The following is a 25,666-nucleotide window of genomic DNA, read 5'->3' as shown; positions in this document are numbered from 1 at the left end:
AACTTTCTATGACGTCATTGTTGTACAAACATTACAAATTCTTAATTGTCAATTTTTAGAAGCACGACGCAACAACTCGGTTTCAGGGTCTTCTGTTGCTCTTTGGCTGTCGACCCGCGACGTATAGTGGCCAGCAATTTTCTCTCTGGTCCCGGCAGCGAAGATGCTGTCTCCGTTCGTTGCGCCGCCCTCTCCGTATATGAAACATAAAAAATAAATACAAAACTTTAGACAACTCACAACCATTACAAATATTACAAAAATACATAAACAAAAACTAAATTAAACTTATATTCACCTGCAAACTGGGCTGACACTGGTGGATGGGTGACGCTTCAATTTCGCGTCCCACTACACTCCCTGCTCAGTACTGTACAAATCCAACGCCTCTCTCTCTCTTTCTGTCTCTCTCTCTCTCTGTCTCTCTCTCTCTCTCTCACACACACACACACACACACACGATGTATTTATTTCTGTCTCTCTCTCTCTTTCTTTTAATACAAAAGCAACGTTTCCAAGAACGGGTACGTTACACAGCTAAATTCATAGAGCACTTTCTATTATAATATTTTCTCCCGTCTTCCTAACTTCCGGGAATTTTGTTGTAAATAAAACATTGATGTTGGGTACCCGTGGTCTAGGGGTAGCGTCTTCGATTTATAATCAAAACGTCTTCGGTCCCGGGTTCGATCCTCGCCACTGCCTAAATTTTGATAAATTATCAGCATTGGCGGCCGAAGACTTCCGGCATAAGAAGTCAGCCTCATTCTGCCAACGGCCTTGTCAAAGAGGGCGGAGGAGCGGATAGAGGTTCAGGGCACTCTCTTGTCCTAGGGGTGGGAAATTGCCCCTAAAGGCGGAAGAATCAGCAATGATCAACGACATGAGGATGCAGAAGGCAATGGAAACCACTGCATTAAGGACGCGTAACGTGTATCCACAGGACATGTGGCCTGTAATTGAAGAAGTGTCATGATGATCTCTCCATTGGCAAAAGATTCCGGAATAGTCCCCCATTCGGATCTCCGGGAGGGGACTGCCAAGGGGGAGGTTACCATGAGAAAAAGATTGAATAATCAACGAAAGGATAACGTTCTACGAGTCGGGGCGTGGAATGTCAGAAGCTTGAACGTGGTAGGGAAACTAGAAAATCTGAAAAGGGAAATGCAAAGGCTCAATATAGATATAGTAGGGATCAGTGAAGTGAAGTGGAAGGAAGACAAGGATTTCTGGTCAGATGAGTATCGGGTAATATCAACAGCAGCAGAAAATGGTATAACAGGTGTAAGATTCGTTATGAATAGGAAGGTAGGGCAGAGGGTGTGTTACTGTGAACAGTTCAGTGACCGGGTTGTTCTAATCAGAATCGACAGCAGACCAACACCGACAACGATAGTTCAGGTATACACGCCGACGTCGCAAGCTGAAGATGAACAGATAGAGAAAGTGTATGAGGATGTTGAAAGGGTAATGCAGTATGTAGAGGGGGACGAAAATCTAATAGTCATGGGCGACTGGAATGCAGTTGTAGGGGAAGGAGTAGAAGAAAAGATTATAGAAGAATATGGGCTTGGGACAAGGAATGAAAGAGGAGAAAGACTAATTGAATTCTGTAACAAGTTTCAGCTAGTAATAGCGAATACCCTGTTCAAGAATCACAAGAGGAGGAGGTACACTTGGAAAAGGCCGGGAGATACGGGAAGATTTCAATTAGATTACATCATGGTCAGACAGAGATTCCGAAATCAGATACTGGATTGTAAGGCGTACCCAGGAGCAGATATAGACTCAGATCACAATACAGTAGTGATGAAGAGCAGGCTGAAGTTCAAGACATTAGTCAGGAAGAATCAATACGCAAAGAAGTGGGATACGGAAGTACTAAGGAATGACGAGATACGTTTGAAGTTCTCTAACGCTATAGATACAGCAATAAGGAATAGCGCAGTAGGCAGTACAGTTGAAGAGGAATGGACATCTCTAAAAAGGGCCATCACAGAAGTTGGGAAGGAAAACATAGGTATAAAGAAGGTAGCTGCGAAGAAACCATGGGTAACAGAAGAAATACTTCAGTTGATTGATGAAAGGAGGAAGTACAAACACGTTCCGGGAAAATCAGGAATACAGAAATACAAGTCGCTGAGGAATGAAATAAATAGGAAGTGCAGGGAAGCTAAGACGAAATGGCTGCAGGAAAAATATGAAGACATCGAAAAAGATATGACTGTCGGAAGGACAGACTCAGCATACAGGAAAGTCAAAACAACCTTTGGTGACATTAAAAGCAACGGTGGTAACATTAAGAATGCAACGGGAATTCCACTGTTAAATGCTGAGGAGAGAGCAGATAGGTGGAAAGAATACATTGAAAGCCTCTATGAGGGTGAAGATTTGTCTGATGTGATAGAAGAAGAAACAGGAGTCGATTTAGAAGAGATAGGGGATCCAGTATTAGAATCGGAATTTAAAAGAGCTTTGGAGGACTTACGGTCAAATAAGGCAGAAGGGATAGATAACATTCCCTCAGAACTTCTAAAATCATTGGGGGCAGTGGCAACAAAACGACTATTCACGTTGATGTGTAGAATATATGAGTCTGGCGACATACCATCTGACTTACGCAAGAGCATCATCCACACAATTCCGAAGACGGCAAGAGCTGACAAGTGCGAGAATTATCGCACAATCAGCTTAACAGCTCATGCATCGAAGCTGCTTACAAGAATAATATACAGAAGAATGGAAAAGAAAATTGAGAATGCGCTAGGTGACGATCAGTATGGCTTTAGGAAAAGTAAAGGGACGAGAGAGGCAATTCTGACGTTATGGCTAATAATGGAAGCAAGGCTAAAGAAAAATCAGGACATTTTCAGAGGATTTGTCGACCTGGAAAAAGCGTTCGACAATATAAAATGGTGCAAGCTGTTCGAGATTCTGAAAAAAGTAGGGGTAAGCTATAGGGAGAGACGGGTCATATACAATATGTACAACAACCAAGAGGGAATAATAAGAGTGGGCGATCAAGAACGAAGTGCCCGTATTAAGAAGGGTGTAAGACAAGGCTGTAGCCTTTCGCCCCTAATCTTCAATCTGTACATCGAGGAAGCAATGATGGAAATAAAAGAAAGGTTCAGGAGTGGAGTTAAAATACAAGGTGAAAGGATATCAATGATACGGTTCCCTGATGACATTGCTATCCTGAGTGAAAGTGAAGAAGAATTAATTGATCTTCTGAACGGAATGAACAGTCTAATGGTTGGTTGGTTGTTTCGGGGAAGGAGACCAGACAGCGAGGTCATCGGTCTCATCGGATTAGGGAAGGACGGGGAAGGAAGTCGGCCGTGCCCTTTGAAAGGAACCATCCCGGCATTTGCCTGGAGCGATTTAGGGAAATCACGGAAAACCTAAATCAGGATGGCCGGACGCGGGATTGAACCGTCGTCCTCCCGAATGCGAGTCCAGTGTCTAACCACTGCGCCACCTCGCTCGGTAACAGTCTAATGAGTACACAGTATGGTTTGAGAGTAAATCGGAGAAAGACGAAGGTAATGAGAAGTAGTAGAAATGAGAACAGCGAGAAACTTAACATCAGGATTGATGGTTACGTAGTCAATGAAGTTAAGGAATTCTGCTACCTAGGCAGTAAAATAACCAATGACGGACGGAGCAAGGAGGACATCAAAAGCAGACTCGCTATGGCAAAAAAGGCATTTCTGGCCAAGAGAAGTCTGCTAATATCAAATACCGGCCTTAATTTGAGGAAGAAATTTCTGAAGATGTACGTCTGGAGTACAGCATTGTATGGTAGTGAAACATGGACAGTGGGAAAACCGGAACAGAAGAGAATCGTAGCATTTGAGATATGGTGCTATAGACGAATGTTGAAAATTAGGTGGACTGATAAGGTAAGGAATGAGGAGGTTCTACGCAGAATCGGAGAGGAAAGGAATATGTGGAGAACACTGATAAGGAGAAGGGACAGGATGATAGGACATCTGCTAAAACATGAGGGAATGACTTCCATGGTACTAGAGGGAGCCGTACAGGGCAAAAACTGTAGAGGAAGACAGTGATTGGAATACGTCAAGCAAATAATTGAGGACGTAGGTTGCAAGTGCTATTCTGAGATGAAAAGGAATTCGTGGTGGCCCGCATCAAACGAGTCAGTAGACTGATGACAAAAACAAAACAAAAAAAAAAAAAAAGGATGTGGCATGACATCTGCCACGTTAACTTTTCCATAATGCGGACCTAGATGTATTAATTCTTGGCCTAGTTTTCTGAAACCTTCACCGCAAACAGCATTAAAAAGTCTCATATCTTTAGCACACATTGCAATACACTTTGCTGTAATATTATTTTTTATTACTGCCGGTATTCCTGAAGGAGCTGTATCTTTGTGAGGTTTCTTGCAACTGTGTTTCTTTAAAAGAGTGTTTCTCGATTGGAAACAAAATAATGTGGAGCAGTTTATGCACGATACGTACCCAGTAGACGCACTGTTTTCGTCTACAACCAACAAAAATATGCTCCGTACTTGGCTTTTTAGACCTTCCCATCTCTTCAATGTGTAAACATTGATTTCAATCTTACGTCTTACTGCACTGGTTTCCTCGCACTACATGATTACAGAGAGAGAGACACACACACCACAAATGAGAAGCCCGTACTGGCTGCAGTCTCACACGGATAATGACACGTGTAATGTGTTTGAAGTTACGGGCTACGTATTCGGTCACGGCTTCTATGCTCGGTCACTAGAACTAGTGCGGGCAGCCTATCCAGTTAGGGTGTGCTCGCCCCATCTCTTATTTTGTGCTCGCTTACTCAGTCATGCAGGACTCTATCCCATAGTGCTCAGAGCCATTTGAACTGCTGGACAGTCTACCCTCTAGAAATACAGGTTACGCGGGTCAGCCTACTCACCAGGCGGCGCAAGATCACTGCTAGTTAATCGAGCGACCGACAACAGAGGTCCGAGCATAAGAGGGCTATGTTGCACGTCGGTAGTCATGTTGAACAAGTAGGGCACAATTTCATATCACCTCGCGAACCAGGATATAAGCCACGATCTGTGGCCTAACAGGAGGTTGCAGCTCTTCCTGGAGCTCACTGGCCGAGGAGCATCGACCTGCTCGCCGAAAGAATCGGAACGCACGCTGACGAGTTCGACGTGGAATCAGCAGCCCAGCGGCAATACAAGACATCGCTACGAGCAGTGTATGTTGGCGTGAACGTAACCGTATTCACCGATTTGGACCTTTGTTTCAGAATGGTGCACTGGCACTGGTTAGTACTGTTTTTAGAACATTCACAGCCGGCCGCGGTTCTAGGCGCTTCACTCCGGAACCGCGTGACTGCTACGGTCGCAGGTTCGAATCCTGCCTCGGGCATGGATGTGTGTGATGTACTTAGTTTAGTTAGGTTTAAGTACTTCTAAGTTCTAGGGGACTGATGACCTCAGATGTTAAGTCCCATAGTGCTCAGAGCCATTTGAACCATGTTAGAACATTCACATGTGAGTTGAGTATTCGTGCTATTGAATAAATCATTGTCTGGACAGAGACATTTGTAGTTATATCAGCAGTTATTACATTTATATGTATGCGGACCTGATATTGTTTGTTTGGAGTAACGGACCTGTCTGCACATGCACATTGCCGCAACCTCGTAGGCTATTGTCGACCTTCAGCAGTCACTGTAACCACATTGATTGCCAGTGAAGCGAAGGTACGAGAATAAGGAACCATTGCCCGGGAATGTAGCGCTTGGACATAAAATAAGTTGGAATATCGGATCACTTCCAAATCTCGCCCTTCACTGTACGCACACGACGGTGACAATGAGCGGTGTGTGTGTGTGTGTGTGTGTGCGCTTTGAGGTTTTCGGGCGCTAAACAGCGTGGTCATCAGCGGCCAAACGCATAGAAACAGGAACACATGCGGTGAAGGGACGAAGACGGATAGCGAACAAGGAAAACGGCTAAAAGACACAGACCTGGCGCAGTTCCAAATCATCACATACAGCGGCAAAACAAGAGGAGAAGAAACACACTAAAAAAGGAAGGGAAACACAAGGAAAAGGGAATAGAAATCGAAGTGAAACAAGTAGGTAATCGTGACTGGCGGACCTCTTACCTAAAACCTGGGTGAGCCAGTCACCCAGCAGCACATTAAAATCCTCTCCCTAAAATCCGAGGCAACAAATGGGACAGGACACAAACCGTAAGACCTTAACCACAGTCGTTGCGTCGTCTTGCAAAATAGAGGGCAAATCCGGTGGCAAGGAAACCACCGCCCTCTTGTCAGAGAATAAAGGACAATCAAGTAAAATGTGGCGGACAGTAATCTGGATGCCACAAGCACTGCAGATTGGGGCGTCCTCCCGCCGGAGTAAAAAACCATGCGTTAAGGAACTGTGCCCGATGCGGAGGCGAGTGAGGAGAACCTCATCCCGATAGCGACCTGCTTGCTCTGCAGGAGCCGCTCCACGTGACGAAGCCGTGTTCGTTGCACGAGGTGTAACGGTGACACGTGCTTCCAGAAGCACGGTCCAGGGTGTGGGTCTATGGAGCACCAAACTCGACTATTCCAATTGCGGACGGACCTTGTTTCTCGCAATTTTTGCTGCAGTCGGACGAAAACGGAATGTGACAGACTCGGCGACCTAGAAAACAGTCACGATATACGCACTGTGCAGCTCTACCATTACGCACAGTACCGTGAAACGAGAGCGTTGAAAGTGATTCTGTCTTCAAATTTACCTTATTTGCAAACGGTACATTTCCGGACATGGCGTCCTTATCAAAACTTTATCTTTAAATCTCATCCACAACTCCTAGAAGCCTGTAGTAAAAACTGTGGCTGTATTTCTGTACAAAGACAGCAGTCTGAAAAAGTACAGCCTCGTTGCAGCTGTCACAGCAGAAGAAGATTCCCACCAGCGACTTACAAGAATTCTAAACTGTTAAGCTTCATCACATGTGTTTCCTTGCTCTTGATGTAGCTTGGTATCCCTGTACGTCACTTTTCACGCTCCATAATTCTGGTCATAGATGTACCACATGTACTGTAAGTGAACGTAGAATAGTACCTGTACACGTAATCTGTCTTTAAGAATACTCCTGACAATATTAACATTATTATTCTTGAAGAATCAAGTTTGCCAAGATCGCCAGCAATTATTTTTAATTCGATGAGCTCTTTCGGCAGATCTACGCTGTCATAATCGGATCTTGTAACGTTATCAGTTGTGCATCCTTTTTACAATAGTAAAAGTCACATAGTGATGTGTCAAATAAAACGTGACAGGGAACATCAGCACCTCACAAGTAAATTAACACACAATTAAAACATGTAACTTGTTGTGCTGATGTCCCAGCATAAACTAATCGCTTCCATTAATAATTACTGACTAGTGTATGCTGAGAAGTGAGTACAAGATGCGTGTTTTAATTGTGTGTTTTTTAATTGTGACATGCTGATGTTCCCTGCTACGTCTTGTTTGACGCAACGTCACTATATGACTTTTAGTATTGTAAAACGCATGCACATGTAATATTGTTACAAGATCCGATGATGACAGCGTAGATCTGTCGAAACCGCTGATCGTAATAAAAATAATTGCTAGTGGTCTTGCCAAACTTGATTCTTCACGAATAATATAACTTTTAGATCGTCCCCAGACTGACGCAGTGTAAAACATGTATAATGTTAACAATATCGGCGCCGCTTATGTTGCGTGTGAACGTGGAGCGGTATCTCTGTATATTTTACGGCAATTCTGGCCAATGAAACGCTGCAGCGTCATGGGCGTGCATAATCACTTATATCAAAAGCGGCAATTTTAAGAGTCTTGCCGCCCCACCCCGCTGCATAAATTTCTGTGGATGCCCATATCCCCATGATCAAAAAACAAAGTACCAGAATCGGAAACTTAATACTGCCAAGTCGTCGTTTATCTGTTATACTACACTCCTGGAAATTGAAATAAGAACACCGTGAATTCATTGTCCCAGGAAGGGGAAACTTTATTGACACATTCCTGGGGTCAGATACATCACATGATCACACTGACAGAACCACAGGCACGTAGACACAGGCAACAGAGCATGCACAATGTCGGCACTAGTACAGTGTATATTCACCTTTCGCAGGAATGCAGGCTGCTATTCTCCCATGGAGACGATCGTAGAGATGCTGGATGTAGTCCTGTGGAACGGCTTGCCATGCCATTTCCACCTGGCGCCTCAGTTGGACCAGCGTTCGTGCTGGACGTGCAGACCGCGTGAGACGACGCTTCATCCAGTCCCAAACATGCTCAATGGGGGACAGATCCGGAGATCTTGCTGGCCAGGGTAGTTGACTTACACCTTCTAGAGCACGTTGGGTGGCACGGGATACATGCGGACGTGCATTGTCCTGTTGGAACAGCAAGTTCCCTTGCCGGTCTAGGAATGGTAGAACGATGGGTTCGATGACGGTTTGGATGTACCGTGCACTATTCAGTGTCCCCTCGACGATCACCAGTGGTGTACGGCCAGTGTAGGAGATCGCTCCCCACACCATGATGCCGGGTGTTGGCCCTGTGTGCCTCGGTCGTATGCAGTCCTGATTGTGGCGCTCACCTGCACGGCACCAAACACGCATACGACCATCACTGGCACCAAGGCAGAAGCGACTCTCATCGCTGAAGACGACACGTCTCCATTCGTCCCTCCATTCACGCCTGTCGCGACACCACTGGAGGCGGGCTGCACGATGTTGGGGCGTGGGCGGAAGACGGCCTAACGGTGTGCGGGACCGTAGCCCAGCTTCATGGAGACGGTTGCGAATGGTCCTCGACGATACCCCAGGAGCAACAGTGTCCCTAATTTGCTGGGACGTGGCGGTGCGGTCCCCTACGGCACTGCGCAGGATCCTACGGTCTTGGCGTGCATCCGTGCGTCGCTGCGGTCCGGTCCCAGGTCGACGGGCACGTGCACCTTCCGCCGACCACTGGCGACAACATCGATGTACTGTGGAGACCTCACGCTCCACGTGTTGAGCAATTCGGCGGTACGTCCACCCGGCCTCCCGCATGCCCACTATACGCCCTCGCTCAAAGTCCGTCAACTGCACATACGGTTCACGTCCACGCTGTCGCGGCATGCTACCAGTGTTAAAGACTGCGATGGAGCTCCGTATGCCACGGCAAACTGGCTGACACTGACGGCGGCGGTGCACAAATGCTGCGCAGCTAGCGCCATTCGACGGCCAACACCGCGGTTCCTGGTGTGTCCGCTGTGCCGTGCGTGTGATCATTGCTTGTACAGCCCTCTCGCAGTGTCCGGAGCAAGTATGGTGGGTCTGACACACCGGTGTCAATGTGTTCTTTTTTCCATTTCCAGGAGTGTATATCTTGGCACTGTAATTCTTTCGGAGACGAAATTTACAAGTGCTGTCTCACCTTAAAGTATCTGTGATATAGTTAAGGAAACATACTATGCAATAGTAGTTGCACTAAACGACAACATCGTAGTTGTTAATGTACACGTAAACATAAATATCTATATATTTTTTATTCATAGTTTTGCATTAATTAATTTTTTAAAGCATCGTACTTCGCGGCATTTCCTCGCATTTTCTGAGCAACAAATCATACCATTCAGTCTTAACATCTCTGTTTTGCACTCATCTGCCCTAAGATCACTCAATGCCGACGATTTATAAATTTCGATGCACTCAGATCATAACGCTCTTTCGTCTTGTTTGCAGATCATTTTCCACGTCACAACGACGGCGAATGACGAGCGCAATGTTATCCACAAGCAGTAGCTAGCAAGAAACTGTCAAGGATATAGTCAACACTGCCCAGAAACGGCACAATATTTACGGGCAGCGCAATACATTTCAAAAGTTTTTTTTGTTGTCAATATTAATTCTCAAGCTCTCGGCTTCATCCAAGACGTTCATTGTTGTAGCGCCTCAGGAAATATGCGCAATATTATTGACCGTCTAGCGGACGCTTGAAAAAATCTTAATACCTTTGCTTTTTTCTTTCCATTACGTGATTTTAAGATTCCTTTTATTTGTCTTTCCTTCTGGCTCGAGATTAATTAATGGTAAATACTATTAACAAAGTTTCACTTTGAAACTTCCCCTTCTAAAATTAAGAATGACTGTGCTGGTAAACTTCTACGTTATTTGATTTTCAAACAGCTGAACAAAACTGAACGTACTCAGACAGTTCTCTCTTTACTTATTCTGATCATCACTAAACTGACACACAATATTTTTTAGCACAACGCAACCTGACCAACTTTAGGGCCTGAAGTTTAACAGTTCAAGTAAAATTCTACTCCTCAGGTGTTGGCAAACGTATCTCACTGGCGTATCTTAAATGAATGGTCAGTCACCCCAATAACTCTACAATTAATGATAATTCTGCACAAAACTGGCCTCAGTTGTTCCGATAGGCTGCAGCTGTTAAAAAACTCCGTCTTTAACCTAAGTTGCAATAGTTCGGATACGTGACGGTAAGCCGAAAAGTAATGCATACGTGCTTGTAGGACACGAACAAAAGCAATTAGAAAGGTTGGGCAAAAAGTTGCAGCATTCCAATTGACGCTGTTTGTTCTCGCCTAGCCATCGTACACAGATTTTACTGTGTCCTAATTGCACAATGATGAGACCGACACTTCCCTTGAATATTCCAATATGGTTTGTGATACGCATTTGAGTGATTCGCCGGACAATTTCAATCAAATTGTCAACGATTTTGAGATATTTATCGTCTGCAGTTGCGATCTGACGTCCGCTGCGTGTTTAAACAGATATGTCTTTTCCAGGCTCGATACCACGAAATTTTGCTGTCCATCGATTTGCAGTAGACCTATCAACAGCATCGTCACCATAAAAATCATTTAAACAAAGATGAATCTCACTAACAGTCACTTTTACAGCAATTAAGAATTCGATAACTGCAGGCGCTGTAACTCGCCGTGCCATAGCACTTGAACATGTCTCCTTACTTCCGCTACTCGAAATACACTGGACTATCGCAACGCATTCAAACTGCGTATGCGTGTAGAGGGGGAAGTTGCCTTCCACATGCCACCTAGCGTGTTTGTGGAGGTCGTTTAGGTCGCGTCCTAGAATTATACATGTGCCTTACTTTTCAGTGTAGGCTCGTTGCTCACACGAAGTATTAAATGCTATCGACAAGGTATTCCGTATTTCTAAATTTTCAGAAGTAATTCGACACCTTACCTCACAAGTGGCTTGTAATAAAAATGCATGCCTAAGGAATATCGTCTCAGTTACGCGTCTAGACTCCAGATTTCTTGTCTGAGAGGTTACACTTCAAAGCAGCTGCTGACGTAAAGCCATCGAGTAAAACAGAAGTGATTTCTGGCGTTCCCCGAGGGAGTGTTATAAGCCACCTGCTGTTCCTTATCTATATAAAATATTTAGGAGACAATCTGAGCTGCCGTCTTAGGTGTTTTGCAGGTCGTCTAACAAAGTCATCAGAAGATCAAAACAAATTGCTAAACGACTAAGGTAAGACATCTGTACGATGCGAAAATTGGCCATTGACCCTAAATAACGAAAAGTGTGAGGTCATCCACATGAGTGCTAAAAGGAGTCTGTTAAGCTTCGGTTACACGATAAATCAGCCGAATCTAAAGGCCATATATTCAACTAAATATGTAGGAATTACAATAATGAACAACTTAAATTAGGAGGAGCACATAGCGTTTTATTGGCAGACCACTTAGAAAATGCAACAGATCAGCTAAAGAGACTGCCTACGTTATGCTTGTCCGTCGTCTTTAGGAGTACTGTTGCACAGTTTGGGAACATTACCAGATAGGGTAAACATAGTACATTTAGGAAGTTGAAAGAAGGGCAGCACGTTTCGTATTATAGAAAAGTAGGATGATTCAGTAGGTTGTGGCTCACTTCCCATTTTCTGCTGAATATCACACATTTCACTTGTTCTTTTCACTAGAAAATGAAAACTTACCCAGAACCTACTGAATCATCCTACTACAATCCAATATTCAGGTCTAATTCACTTTGAAAAATCAATAACAATGAATATTTTTTTGTATCACTTTCACAAATTTTCAAAACTAATTATTTTTTTCATACAAAAGATGGATGTAAGAAAATAAAATTTAATATTGTTTTAGAAAAGATGAATGTAAGAAAATAAATAAAATGAGTTATGGGAATGTAAGAAATTTTTATAATTTGTGATATCTGTATGGTAATGTATCTATTTTATTTTCCAAAACATATGTATGTCATCATGGGGGCTCAACGCCCTCTCATATGTTTTGTGTTTTCTGTACTGTTCTCTGTTGTTAAACAGCCAATCTTTATAATCTTATAATCTTATTCTGCTTTTGACAACACATTCCTTAACTCAGCAACTTTGTAAGTATACATATTTGTTCTCAGACCACAAAATTCTTTCATTATTTATCAATTGCATTCATATTCCATTTTTGCTAAAACTTTCTTGTTACCTTGTGAACTACCATAAATATCAGGATAATTGCTAGTATCAAACTTCTTAATCATCCATTTCATAACTTCATAAAAAAAACTTCAGTTTGTATGTTATAGATATAACTGTCTGTATCTTGATAACACAATTCAATATTTTCTCCATTTTTTGGTTTCATTATTCTGTAGTGAAAATCATACATCATTCTTTAGATAAATCAAGTTTTCTCATTGCAACATAGATTGGTTTATTAATTGTGATTTTAGTCTTATTCACAGGAATAGCAGCAAGATTTTCATTAAATATAGTTCTTGCTTTAAAGTTTTCATCACACATTAATTTTATATCCACTCTATTTCTTATAGTTTCCATTGTTTAAAATCTCAACATCAGACTGATTTGTAATTATTCATTAAATAATAACTCTTCTACACATTGTAAATCTAATTTGTCTTTTAACCATTGATCAGTACACTCTTTATCAAAAATACGGTTACAGCTTGTTTTTACAAACTGATGATTTTCATTTCTTAAGCATATGCAGCATTCACAACCTTTAGACTGTTCCATTATTCCATATCGTTTGAATATTTTTTGTATGAAGATTCAGATAGTTCTGGCATTTTAAAATTATTCCCCAAAAAACGTTATCTTTAAATTCCATCATAAAATCTGCAGATAATTTTTGTTCACCTGATATTTCTTCCCAATTAATTTACCCTGAAATTCTCTCATAAAATCTTCAGACAATTCTTGTCTATATTATACAATATCCCAATATCTTTTCTCATTTTAGAATAACCTTTAAGTTCTAATTATTTTGCTCTTACTTCCAGTTCATTGATTTTCAGACTATTTAGGCTCGCAATTTATTAGAAAAAAACTTACCATATATGGGGTGCACTAGAAAGGGAGAGGGCAGAGGAGGGAGGAAAAAACAGCTCAGGGAAAAGGAAGAAGAAGGGAGATGGAGCCCTGAGGAGAGGGAGAGGGAAGGTGTGGTTGGAGTTGGTAGGAGGGGTAGATATCAGGACGAAGCTCATCATCCAGGAGGGGCAGGCGCTGGAAGTTGCGTTGGAAAAGGAGAAGGACTGTTGGAAATGTAGAGAGGGCAGGACACCATGGTATAGGCGCAGATATGGGCTGGCTGTAGAGGGGATAGAAGACACCAGAGGGTGGGGGTGACTGAGTCTGTGGACAATGTAGGGTGCGGATGTGTTCGAGGAAAGGAGAAGATGTGGGAAGGGGATGAGGTTGTAGAGGATCCGTGTGGGGAATGGGAGGTGGGTATGGAAGGCAAGGTGGAGTTCATGGTGTACAAGGACTTAGAGGGCTTTATAGAATCTGGGCAGGGTGGAAATCTAGGCAATGCTGGAAAAACAAAGGATGGGATGGATCACAGATTTGTAAGTGTAAAGGATGGTGGGAGGATGCACTCTCCATGTCTGGCCAGACAGGAGTTCCTGGAGCCAGAGTCTATTGTGGGCTTTGTGTTGGATCAGAAGGAGAGGGGAGTCCAGTTGACGCCTGAGTGTGAGGCCAAGGTATTTCAGGGTAGGACTGAGGTGGATAGGGCAACCATAAATGGTGAGATAAAAATCGTGGAGTTGGAAGGAGCAAGTGGTATGACCTATGGTGATTGCCTCGGTGTAGGAAGGGTTGATGCAAAGGAGCCACCGGTTGCACCAGACAGTGAACTGGTTGAGGTGGTTTTGAAGGGTATTTTTGTACCGTTGGATGGTAGGATAAAGGTCAGGACGATGGTGTCATCAGCAAATTGGAGGAGGTGAACAAGTGGGGGAGGTGTGGGCATGTCTCCACTATACAGGAGATAGAGGAGAGGGGAGAGGAGGGAGCCTTGGGGCTTGCTGGTGGTGGGCTAGAAAGTACAGGAGTCGGCATTGTGGATAGTGACACTGGAGGGATGATGGGAGAGGAAGGAAGCAATGAGACAGACAAAATTTAAAATTGATGGAGTTTAAAGACGTGCCCAAATGCCAGACATGGTCATAGGCGTTCTGGAGGTCGAGGGACACAAAAGTAGCAGAACAATGGGAGTTAAGTTGGAGGGAAAGGAGATTGGTAAGGTTAAGGAGCTGGTCGTAGGCCGAGAAGGACGGCTGGAAGTCACACATGGTAACGGGGAGGAATTGGTGCTTGTGGTGATGAATACGGCAGGAGACGGTAGACTCTAAGACCTTCCTCCGGGTAGCAAGGGCAGCCAGGAAGGACGGGGGGGGGGGGGGAGTTTCCTTGAGGTGGCGGTAGGTGACACCATCATGACCAGGGGCAGTGTTGCGATTGGAGTGGACAATGAGTTTGATGTCATGTGCGGTATTAGGGTGTTTATGTCTGGCGAGGAGGGGGGGGGGGGGTGTTTACCGGTCCAAACTGATCCAAGCACGGGAAACTGGGGCGAGTGGCGGGATGGAGGTATCGGTGTGTTCAAGGACTGTGGGGAAGAGGGAGTAATCACGCGGGGTGGCTACCAGTAAGGCGGTGGAAGCTAACCAGTACTTGGGAGGAGTTGACAGGGAGGGTGGAGTTCATGCATGTACACGTCTGGTGCCAGTGCCAGCGTTTCTTTGCTGTTAGGCGGCTTCGGATGTGTCGCTGTAATTTTTAGTGGCGGAGGAGTGTATCCCAGTCAGGGTGCGTAGGAAGGAGCGGCAGAGCCCGTGGTATTCAGGGAGAAGAAGGGCGGCCTGTGGAGGAAGAGTACGCTGGCGAGTGCGGATAAGTTTGGTAGGAACGTGGTCCTCCTTTGACAGTAAACTCAAGGACATAGCATATATACTACGAGCGAAACAAACGCATTACTATCACTGAATGTTCAGCGGCAGAAATAACACCAAACATTACAGGAACTTAGAAAATAAACTGTAATTAATATTCAGTTTTAAATGGATAGGAAAAACAATAGTAGAACAAATCGAACAGAATGAAGCAGTACAAAGCGTACCGAGAAACATCATGCAGCCCGATGGCAGTTACCGAAATGAATACACAGGTAACGCCTCAGAACGACAAATGGCTTACATAGTATACTGATGATGATGATGATGATGTCCCGTACTCCTAGGAGCGTAGGGGAACCATGCGGGAGACCCGCACTGCCGACTAGGCAAGGCCCTAGCGGAGGTGATTTGCCATTGTCTTCCTCCGACCGTAACGGGGACGAATGATGATGATGAAGGCGACACAACAACACCCAGTCATCTCAACGCAGGGAAAATCCCTGACCCCGCCGGGAATAGAACCCGGGACCCCGTGCGCGGAAGAGAGAAAGCTACCCCAAGGCCACGAGCAGCGTGCACATGGTGTACTCCACGTACGTAAATGATCAGGTTCAGATAATGAGCCCGTCACAAAGAAAACAGCAGCTAAAGGGCGGAACGAACGAGAAAGATTAAGTGGAAGATACTGGTTATGCGAATGAGTCAGCTGACACGTTCAGTTCGCCACAAATAGGGAAAGAACCGATCGAGAAACATGAGGTACTATCACAACATCCGGCAGAGCAAGACAGTTAAAAACCTTTGAGCATGAACGGTCTATTAAAAATTTCATCTACTGAAATTAAAGCAAATTAGTGGTCTTGGTAAATCTAAACGCAAATTAGCAGCCTTAATAACCAGCTGAAAAAACGAAATGGTAGCCTTGAGAATCAAATGTAAACACAGGGTGTAACGATCGAAAAACAGACGAAGAGGTAGACATTTTAAGTGCTGCAGTCAAATACATCAAACTTGAAATAAATACCAATGTGGCCACTGTGCAGGGGCAGATCAGAGATGTCGACGAAAAGTTCGATTTAGAAATCGTAAAGATACCAGAAACGTTAGAACCTGTAGCAGTAACGCATGTGAACGGAAAGGTCTTCGCTTTAATTACTAAGATTGTTGGCGAATGTAGAAACGAAGTCTCACATTTGAGAAGGATCTGAGAAAGAAATAAGCATACAGGTAAATATTTGCGAACAGAAGTGTGATCAAAACACTTCACAAATTCACAATTCATACCTCTTAACAAACTATTAGAGGGTGAGGGACGCTTTGATCCTGCCAAAAGGCAAACTGGTTGGATTTTCTGAGAAATTGTGAAAGTATTCTTCCTGAATATTTGTCAGATCAAGTGCACTATCAGGTAATGCTAAACGATTGAACACAGGTCAAATGACATTTAGCGAATTCAAACAAAAATTTACTGAGGAATACCGATCAGAACAAAAACAAGATTGTTTATGGCGAGAATTCACAACGGGCAGATTGTATGACAATATTGGCAGAAGCTCCATGAAAGATTTCTATGTATCCTGGTAGTGAAAATTGGCACACTTAAAAATGAAAAGGTTCCACATCAGAGATTATTTAGGAGCTATGAAAAAATCGGCCAGAGGATTCGAAGAGATTCGTAGGAAGCAATCATAAAAGCTTTCCTGCTTTTCCAGAAAGAGTAGAAGATGAAGATCATTGGCCAAGTAATCGTGATCATGAAGCTTCCTGGCAGATTAAAACTGTGTGCCACTTCAAATAGCTCTGAGCACTATGGGACTTAACTTCTGATCTCATCAGTCCCATAGAGCTTAGAACTACTTAAACCTAACTAACTTAAGGACAGCACACACATCCATTCCCGAGGCAGGATTCGAACCTGCGACCGTAGCGGTCGTGCTGTTCCAGACTGTAGCGCCTAGAACCGAGACTCGAACTCGGGACGTTTGGAAGGTAGGAGACGAGGTACTGGCGGAATTAGAGCTGTGAGGACTGGGCGTGAGGACGTTGGTAGAACACTTGCCCGAGAAAGGCAAAGGTCCCTAGTTCGGGCCTCGGTCTGGCACACAGTTTTAATCTTCCAGGAAGTTTCATATCAGCGCACACTCCGCTGTAGAGTGAAAATTTCATTCTATAATCGTGATCATCGTTAGAATAATAACAATAGTGGTAATCGTAATGACAATGAACAAACTGACGGCGACAAGTCTTGTGTCCTCGCCAATGGACGCAACCAGAGCTGGCGCGCTGAGACAGTTTCCGACTGGCGCCACTGGCGGCGCTTTGAAGTTCGCCGACAGTAACAAGCGCGGCCCAATCGACAACCTCGGCACCGCTGCCAGTGGGATGAACTTCCGCGTTGTGATGGGTAGCGGCCACGGGCAGCAAAGAGATTCACGTTCGGCGTTGGAGTACGACAGTTCTAGTAGAGAGTTCCAGGGTTGCACTTCGTAGCTACAGTTCGTAGTGATCAGCCTGCGAAACTTGGTCTACAAGTGGAGTCGCCTATAGCCTTTGCATAGGAACAAGTGTTTGCTACAGTGAATGACAGTGTGGCGCCCTGGTCACTTACACACGCCACGACAGGCCGCTGCTTAGTTGTATCTCTCCGAAAGATCCAGCGAGATGCTGTACAACTTAAATATCGCAGCGCAGTACATATTTGTGTGCCACTACTTTGTTTGCACAGTCACAGTTCCTCCGTCGACTTCGGTGCACCTACATCTAATACGACGGATGCAAGCCTTTCTACCCAGATGATCCGTACACATCAAAAGGTACCGCGTTAATTTGGTTGAACGAGGCAGGGGCGGGGGGTGAAGGTACTTCAGCAGCTCGCAGTAGAGAATTTGCACTGTGACGTTACCATGACAGCAACAACGCGAGAAACTGAGGGCCGCATATGTTGTGGGCCAAACTAACGCGGACAGATTTTCACGGTCCAAACGTAAGAAAGAGTACCGGCGTACACCTAACCAATCTAACACACGAGAGGACCACTGCGAAGCACTGCAGATCGCTGCAGGCAAAGCGACGGATGTGCTCAGGAATGAGTCACAGCAGGCAGGCGATGAAAAGTATACTAGCGTACGGACTGAAAGCCCTCCACCGAAGAATACAACAGACCGATCAGCTGTCCGTATCGAAGCTGTAGCTACGGCAGCAGCACAGAATTAGGACGTCGTAGTAGAATGCAATGAACCTGCTTTGGCAGATAACGGCACCGGGGCAAGAGAAGACGTGAAAATGTTCGTATGCGAGGAAGCTTCCCGCGAACCATACGCGACTGGAACAGGAAAGGGAGGTAATGACAGTGGCACGTAAAGTGCCCTCCGCCACACACCGTTGGGTGGCTTGCGGAGTATAAATGTAGATGTAGATGTAGAAGAAAGCGCCGACGACAGTTTGAATAAGATAAAATTTGCGAAAATTAGTTGCCAGGACTTACAAGTTGGTGTGAATAGATGGATGACCTGTATCAAGGGCTAAAGCAGTGTGACTGGGAGGATTTCAACAGAAATTATGCTACCAAAAGATTGGGTAGTAGTGAAAGGATAAAAAGGGACGTGAAGAATAGACCGCGACCCCATAGCGAGGAGGGAATGGAAGTATATACCGCCGCGCGAAGCTCTCGAGCAGCAGTCAGTAAAGGGGTGGTAGACAGAGAGGAAAGGGGCGCCGCGAAAAGTAGGCGAGCTGAGATTAACAGTCAGAAAATAAATACGGACGCAATCAGAAGACTGGACGAAGATGAAACCTTCAGCGTTGCCGACGAAACTAATCGCCGGCAAGACAAACTGTTGTCAGTAGACATAGGACGTAGTTTCGGACGATTGGTTACAAATTATTGAAGTTCACGATATCTACACAAAGTACGAAGTAAAGGTAGATATCATTAGAGCCGATGAAGATGATAGCTCACACGAAGACCCTGTTGTGGAAACAAAAAACAAAAAAAGAAAAAAAACCTAATAACATTAGAAGAAAACCGTGACCCTCAGTATTCAAGACCCGACAAAAAATCGGACGAGGAAATTAACATCTGTTTAACAAAAGCTTTTCTATTACAACCGAAGAGTAACCCAGAATGGTCAATTAGATGGTTCGAATGAAGAATACGATTATGTTTAAATTAGAGAAATGAAGGAAGGCGTGGTAAAAAAATGTTGTGCACCACAAAATGAAATATTGTCAAAACATGACCCTGAAGTAAACACGAAACCAAGAAAGAAGGAATCATCGGATGATACTGTATACTGATAAGAAAGGGTTCATGTCGCGAAAGACTTCGATAGCCAAAAACCAAAGAAACACTCTGCTCATAAAAAGTACGAGTACATGCATAGAAAATCCATTGGGATGAAATTAAACCTCTTTAAGGTTTGTTGTGGTAAAATCAGGGACATGAAATATACTGTGTATAGTATCATATACTACTACCATAAATAGAGAACATGGGGCAGATATATTTCAGAATAAAGCTCGTCTATTTTCAAATTTACCGGGAGAGCGGTGTCCTGACCACACGCCCCTCCCATCTGCATCCTCAACTGAGAGTGACACGGCGGTCAGATGGTCCCGATGGGCCGCTTGTGGCCTGAAGACGGAGTGCTTTTTATTTCCAAATTTAAATATACTTATAAAGCCCCATCTGAACTGCAAGGAACTCCTGACATTAACGCATACTATCTGATGTACCCAAAATCAAAGAAAACCTTAGCCGTTCGTAAACAGTGAAATCGAAACCTTATGTCCACAGAACAGAATAAGTGATTTCCTGTCACAGAGGTCACAGTTCGCAGTAATTGAAGGAATGGCATCGAGTAAAATAGAAGTGATTTTTGGCGTTCCTCAAGGTAGTGTTATGCGTCCTCTGCTGTTCCTTATCTATATTAACGATTTAAGAGAAAATCTGAACAGCCGTCTTGGTTTGTTTGCAAATGATGCTGTCGTTTATCGTCTAGTGCACTCATCAGAAAATCAAAACAAATGGCAAAACGATTTAAAAAAGATACTGAATGGTGCGAAAATTTGCAGTTGACCCTAAATAAGACTGCTAAGAGGAATATGTTAAACTTCGGTTACACGATAATTCAGTGTCATCTGAAGGCCGTATATTCAACTAAATATCGAGGGATCACAATTACGAACAATTTAAATTAGAAAGAACACATAGAAAATGTTGGGGGAAGGCAAATCAAAGACTGTGTTTTATTGGCAGAACACTTTGAAAATGTAACAGATATACTAAAGAGACTGCCTACACTACACTTGTCCGTCCTCTTTTGGAGTACCATTTCCCCGGTCTGGGATCCTTCTCAGATAGGATTAATGGAGTGCATCGGGAAAGTTCAAAGAAGAGCAGCATGTTTTGCATTATCGCGGAATAGGGGAGAGAGTGCCATGGACATGATACAGAATTTGGGATGGACACCAATCAAACAAAAGCGTTTTTAGTTGCGGCGGAATCCTCTCACGAAATTTGAATCACTAACTTTCTCCTCCAAATGCAAAAATATTTTGTTGGCGCCAACCTACATAGGGAGAAACGATCGTCGTAATTGTTACGTCTGCCACAGGCGGCCCCTGCCACGCAGACTACACTCCAGACACCCATGTGTACCATATAACATACACAAGCACTTGCAGGCGCAGCCAAGAGGAAAACGATTCTTCGAAACAAACAGAACTTGTTAGAGACTAATGCGAACCTTTTTCTGTAGAGGTCGCCTCACAGATACAGGGAAAGTTGGAATACTCCGCCGGCCTCCGCTGGCTTGATAAGGCCAGCGGAGCAGCAGTACAGCCAGTTCCTCGCCGAGCTAGAACCAGCTCCGACGGACCTCACCGACGCTCTTGATGAATGGTCGTATACAAGTTATTTGTTTTTGTGTGTATATTGTGATTGTTCGAGAAGTGTAGTTCAGTTTCAATAAACGACATTATACTAAGTGTTCTATAATACTGAGTATTCTTCCGTGGCGACGAATATAGTGGAACGAACCGACGAACATCATGGTTACGACAGCAGCACCTACGGAATGGCAACAATTCTATCAAGGACTTCTGCACCAGTTTTTGGAAACTCAGACACAACTGATCGCCGAAATCCGAAGCCTCCACCGCCCCGCGACGCCACCGCCGTTCCAAGTATTCAACGGTGAAGTTTAAGAATGGGAAACATACGAACGACGTATCCGGCAACACTTCAGGATTCATCAAGTCACCCAAGAAGACAGGTAGCGCGCTTTTTTCTTGTCATGGAACCAATCGATGATATACGTCCTGCTCAGGAAACTACAGCCGCTGGACCCCGACTCCCTCACCTTCACCGCCATCTGTGCGACGTTAAATGCCTGTTACAAACGCCGGTATCATGTACTCGCAGCCCGCGTCGAGTTCTACCAATGCCGGAAGAATCCCAAGCAGACCTATCGCCAGTGGGCCACCGAGCTGCAAGGTCTCAGCAGGAAATGTAAGTTTCAAACACATCTTTCCAAGGAATCGTACGCTGATGACATGGTGCGTGACCACTTGATACAGGCAGCGCCAGACGCCGCCTACCGCCACGACGCCCTCAAGTTAAAAGACCCGTCCCTAGAGCAGGTCATAGAACTAGCCCGTAAGTTCGAAATTTCTACAGCCGCCGATCGTCGACTGGAATCCTGGGCAGACGTAGCAGCAATCCGTGACGACGCCACGACGGACACCGAAGACGTCGCAGCAATCCAGGGCTCAACGCCGCGCTCCCACCGCCGCCGCGGTCGGAGACCGCCTCCACAACAAGACGCCGAGTCGCACCATCCCGGCCGAGGCTAGGAGCCACTGCAGCAACAACACAACCGGCGACGTCGTCGTGCGGATCGTCTCCGCCTGCCCTCCTGCCCCACCTGCTGTTCCACACAGATAGAGAAGATTGGCCACACCGCTGGGCGCAATACACACACTGCGGCAGGCAAGGCCATTTAGCGTCCGTTTGTTGCGCAAAAACCACCACCTCCAGCAACCGCCAGCTCAGGCCATATCCAGACGGCTTGAAAACTCCCCAATTGACGTCAACCAGGTAGACAACTCCTCGATAAAAAATTTTATAGACGTCACTATCAATTGCGGCTGCAAGTGGACACAGGCGCAGCAGTATCCTTGATTAATTACACTTCATATGCCAACATCGGTTCACCACCCCTCTCTCCAGCCCCTAAGCGCCTACTGGCGTACAATAAGCAAGAGATAGCTCTCCTAGGACAATTCACGGCTCAAGTCAAGTACAAATCGGTTCACCGTCCAGTCATGTTACTGGTTGTCAACAATTCCTCCACAGCAGACTTACTCGGATTGGACGCCTTCCGCTTATTCGGATTTTCCATTGTGGACGATGTTCACCTAGTGTCTCAGCACGTTCCTTTTCCTGAAGTTGATGCACTCTGTAATGAATTCCAGGACCTGTTTTCACCAGGCACAGGCTGCGCCAAGAGCTTTGAGGCCTCGCTCCAACTCCGTCCCGCTGCCCGGCCCCGCTACTTCCGGGCACGCCAGGTACCAGTGGCACTACAACAGCCGCTCAAAGAAGAACTCCAACGTCTTCAAGATGAAGGGGTTCTCCAGCCTGTGCGGTTCAGCTTGTGGTCCACGCCTTTAGTCATCGTGCAGAAGCCAGGCCGCCACCTTCGCCTCTGCGGTGACTTTAAGTCTTCAGTCAACCCTCAGGTTCTCGTTGACGACTATCCCCTTCCACGACCGGAAGATCTTTCTCGCAAATTGGCAGGGGTCTCCTACTTTACCAAAATCGACCTAGCAGAAGCATATCTCCAAATTCCTCTTGATCTTTCCTCCCGACAATACACTGTTATAAATATTCCTTTCGGCCTCTTCCAACTAAACCGACTCAGGTTCGGTTTAGCCAGTGCTCCTGCAATCTTTCAAAGATACCTTGAACAACTTCTCGCTGATATCCTGGGCTGTATAAATTACTTAGACGACATAGTCGTCACGGGCTCCTCCTCCAAAGAGCATATCTCCAACCTCCACCTCCTCCGACTTCGAACTGCAGGTCTGAAATGTTTATAAATGTTCATTATTTCAACAATCTATTTTCTATCTGGGTCACATCATTTCCTAGAATGGCATTTCTTCATCTTTCTCTTATATCGACGCCATTAACAACCAGACCCGTCCCTGGAACCTTCATCAGTTGAAATCCTTCTTGCGCAAAATTTCGTATTACAGGAAATTCGTTCCTTCTGCAGCTCAAGTGGCAGCACCCCTGTACCACCTCTGCCGCAAAAATGTCCCATTCTGTTGGATCCCAGTCTGCGACACCGCCGTCCATACCCTCAAACAGCAGCTCCAATCTGCTGCATGTCTCATGCCTTATGATATAAATCTTCCTTTGATACTTGCTACAGACGCCTCTGCGTATGGTGTGGGAGCTGTCCTGTCTCACAAATTGCCGGATGGCACAGAGCGCCCCGTAGCATACATCTCAAAAGCTCTCTCCGCAGCACAGATCAAATATTCCCAAATCGATAAAGAAGCACTTGCCATGGTTTTTGCCTGTCCCAAGTTCTATCCCTTTCTCTATGGCAAGTCCTTTCACATTATTACTGACCATAAACCGCTCCTCTCTTTATTCGTGCCTTCCGCGGGATTACCGACCAAAACATCCCAACGTCTCCAGCATTGGGCGTTGTTCCTATCCCAATTTTGCTACACCGTGCATTTCCGTACCACGTCCCAGCACGCCAACGTGGACGCCTTGTCACGTCTACCACAAGGTTTGGACCCTGATTTTGACCAGTTGGACCGCCTCGTTTTTCAGATTGATGATGACGTCAGAGACGCCCTGAAGGCCTTTCCCGTTACAGCTGTCAAAGTAGCTGCAGCCACTGCAGAAGATTCCCTCCTCTGAGTCGTCCGACACTGCGTTCTCCATGGTTGGCCATCCTCGCCGCCTTCTCGGGATCAACGCTACTTCCGGTTGTACTATTCCATCCGACACCAGCTTTCGGTAGTGGATGAGTCCTCCTTCGCTTATATTCAGCAGAACCGAGGGTCATCGTTTCGAGATCCCTGCAGCCGACGATCCTCCACATTCTTCACCAGGGGCATTGGGGGATCGTTCGCACCAAATCCCTCGCAAGACGGCATGTTTTTTGGATCGACCTCACGTCTGACATCACAGAGGTGGTGCAGCGCTGTACCGTCTGTGCCCAACAATTGCCCCCCCCCCCCAAAAAAAAGAAATCCTTCCCTGGCCTGTGCTGTACGGTCCCTGGGACCGCATCCACCTTGACTTCGCGGGCCCTTTTCTGGGCCACCAATGGCTCCGTCACGGACGCATTTTCCCATTTCCCGTACAAAGTTCGGTTTTCAGCAATCTCCTCGGACGTTACCTCGCAAAAATATTTTGGTTGGAAGGATTAACGAAAGCCATAGTCACAGACAATGGACCACAGTTTTGAAGCCAAGAATTCCTCTCCTTTTGCACTGACAACGGCTTCCAGCATCTTCTCACCCCACCCTTCCATCCCCAATCCAATGGGGAAGCAGAATGCCTGGTCAGAACTTTCAAGACACAAATGCTCAAATATACCAAAGACCCCTCCCTTGAAGATGCTCTGACGCAATTCCTCAGTTCCTATCGAGCCACTCCGATAGGGGACAAAAGCCCGGCAGAAGCACGGACCCTCCTACATCTCCTCTTGCCCTCTCCACGAATTCAGATTCCTCCTGGACAGTCCCATTCTTCCCTGGCTCCTTAGCCTGGACCTGAGGTTTTGGCACTAAAGAGGGTTGGCTGCCCGCCGTCATCCAGCATTCCCGGGGTCGGCAGCCTTTTAATGTCATCTTGGATGGCCACATAGTCCGTCGCCATCGAAATCAATTGCATCCTCGCTACCCTGAGACACCTGCACCGCACCCTACGACGTGAACCACCACCACCTGTACAACTCATTCTGGACCACCTACACAGACCCCTTCACTAATGACATCTACTCGTTGCATGAGTGACGTTTCAAGGTATCAGTCGCCGCCACCAGCACCACCACTAAAGCAGCTGCAGTCGACGGACCAGCTGCCCGGCCCCTCTTCGGCGCCTCCCAAACAACCGATGGCCACCGATGCGGACGAACCGATGCCACTGGTCCCACCCGTGCCGCCATCGCAACCAGTACGCAGGTCAGCCCGCATCGCAGGACGTTCAGCACCATATTCTCCAAGAGGCAGCGTCCACAGCCTCCTCCGGGGTGCCGCAGCCGCAGATCTCCACGACGTAGCAGCTATCGATCTTTCGCGCCTCTCCCACCCGGAAGGGAGGTATGTTACGTCTGCCACAGACGGCCCCTGCCAGGCAGACTACACTCCAGATACCCATGTGTACCATATAACATACACAA

Source organism: Schistocerca americana, chromosome 8 (assembly GCF_021461395.2).
Source record: "Schistocerca americana isolate TAMUIC-IGC-003095 chromosome 8, iqSchAmer2.1, whole genome shotgun sequence".
NCBI lineage: Eukaryota > Metazoa > Arthropoda > Insecta > Orthoptera > Acrididae > Schistocerca > Schistocerca americana.
This window is presented reverse-complemented; position numbering follows the sequence as displayed.